Here is a 2,292-nt window from a genome sequence, read left to right as displayed (position 1 = left end):
CAGTCTGTTTCTTCTCTGTTTTGATCTTTCAGTATTCTTCTTTTAAGTTAAGTTCCAGTCTGGCAAAATATCACGTTCAGTGCCTTCGAATCAGTGCCCCCCAGTCATGTCACACTGTTCGTTACCAGCATCCAGTTTCCCCGTGTATGTTTTATCACGTGGTATCCTTCATTCTGCTTCTGGAATCGTCGGTCAGTCTTATTTTTATTTGCTCTGTTTTTCCTCTCCATTCATCTTTTCAGTCTTCTCTTTCAAGATTACTCCAAGCATGGCAAATATGAAACTCAATGCCCAGTGCTTTTCCACAGTTCTTTATCCCACTGTCCAACTGCCCAGCCTGTAATTCACAGTACACGTTTTCATCACGTGGTTTTCTTACATGCTGCTGCTTGTGTCGTCAGTCTTCATCAGTGTTGATGGTTCGATTCCACTGGCTTTTTCCTTCTGTTAGTTTTGAAGATTAACAATGACTAACACTGGGCAGTGCTGATTTTCTAACACTGGAAAATAACTCAAAATGTTAGAAATATTCCAGTGTTAGTCATTGTTAATCTTCAAAACTGACTAGGGGTCTTTTAAAAATATAACACTGTCAAAAGTGTTCATTTAACACTCAACAGTGTTATATTTAACACTCAGAGGTGTGGACCCATATAGACACTCTCTTGTGTTAATTTAACACTGGAGATTTTGCTGTGCAGGATGGCGCCCCCGGTGCCCCCTCATCAGGTCCAGCAGTCCTACCGTCCATCCAACAGCTCCTTCTCCCCTCTTACAGCCTCTATGGGAGCTCCATCTGTGGTGGCTACATCCTGGGAGGATACAGACACACACCTCACCTTGAAGACGTCCCCCCCAGCAGGTTTGTGCAGCAGGTGGAAGAGATGGAACAGCAAGCACTTACATATTCACATGAGTACATTTTGTTGTTTTGAGAGGTGTACTCAACACAGGACAGTGGCTGCAGGTGCTAATTGTTTTGAGTTAAAGTAATTAAGGCTGCTGTTGTAAAGTTTGATAATAGAATCTGAACCTGGTAATGTTCAGGGCTGCAGTACACGTGTAAAGATGAGTCTGCTTGTATGACATCATATGTGCCTTTGTGTAACTCTGTGGCAAATAAATTGGGTACCATAGCTCCATATGCCATTAGTTACTTTACAAGTGTAAGGAAAAGCAGAAGGACTTGTTTTTGGTTAAGACCAGTTAAAATTATGAATGTCTTTCATTCAGTTTCCTTGCTTGGTTTAGACACTAACTGGGCGAGCGAGGAGGACGACCACGTGGTGGCCAGAGGAGAATATGACTTGACAGCTGCTTCTCAGGAGGAGCTTTCTATGCGAGCTGGAGAGATGCTCAACCTCGCTCCTAAAGGTGATGAGCTTTTTACTGGCTGCGGGACATTTGATTCTGAGTGCTTTGACCCAAAACCTTCTATTTTTGTTTTCCTTATCTTACAACTAACAGATGAGGGCTCTTCTTTTGTGTGAGCGTGCCCCATGTTTACATCTATCACAGTGTTTTCCTCTCCCTCGTGTTTAGAGCTACAGCCCCGTGTGCGTGGCTGGCTCCTGGCCAGTGTGGACGGTGAGACCACATGCTCGTCCCAGCCAACTACGTTAAGATCCTCAGCAAGAGAAGAGACCGCCGGGCCACAGATATGAGAGGCTCGCTCAGGCCCAGCAGGCAAACACGCAGGCACCCCAAACAACCTCGTCTGCACAAATACCCTAATCTGTGCCTCTCCTGCAGCCCATAAACGTACAGCATCTACCCACATCATGTACAGTACTTGAATGATCCATCTCGTCTTTCAGCTCAGTCTCGTCAGATTCATTAGGCTCAGCTGTGTCCCCCTCCTGTGTGCAGTTTCCTCGTTTCCCTCTGTGTGTATTTATAGTAGTGATGGCCAAACAAAGCTTTCTGAAGCATTGAAGCTTGTGTTGAAAAACGATTCATTACTGGAAGCTTTTTAACACAGTCCTCTCTGGTGACATCTGGTGGTCAAAAATATGAAGAGCAGCTTGAATCTACAAAAAAACTGAACTGCTTCATTATGATTGCCCACTCTACACAGTGGAATTCACAATTCACAATTGGACATCACTGATCACGTGACTGTGGCCAAACGAATCAAGCATCGACAGAGTGCTTCTGAAGCGGTGTGTTGGTGTTTTTTGACACACGCGCCGGAGCGTCAGCTTCAAGCGGGCCCTCACTAATTTATAGCATTTGTCCTCTTGTGTGTGTTACTGGTCCGTCTGTGCTCCTCCATGCTGTTTTTCCTGCTTG

General features: G+C 44.9%; 1 long non-coding RNA gene across 1 annotated transcript; it reads left to right on the top strand.

Moving 5' to 3' along the window:
- The first annotated feature begins 819 nt into the window (after window positions 1-819).
- Window positions 820-2,292, top strand: LOC134640194 (uncharacterized). The gene is made up of 3 exons (XR_010095417.1): window positions 820-862; window positions 1,252-1,374; window positions 1,543-2,292. It is a non-coding gene; the product is annotated as an uncharacterized LOC134640194 (long non-coding RNA).

This window comes from Pelmatolapia mariae, linkage group LG13 (genome assembly GCF_036321145.2).
Source record: "Pelmatolapia mariae isolate MD_Pm_ZW linkage group LG13, Pm_UMD_F_2, whole genome shotgun sequence".
NCBI classification, from domain to species: Eukaryota; Metazoa; Chordata; class Actinopteri; order Cichliformes; family Cichlidae; genus Pelmatolapia; species Pelmatolapia mariae.
Note: the sequence above shows the minus strand (reverse complement) of the source record. Positions and strands in the feature narration are given on the sequence as shown.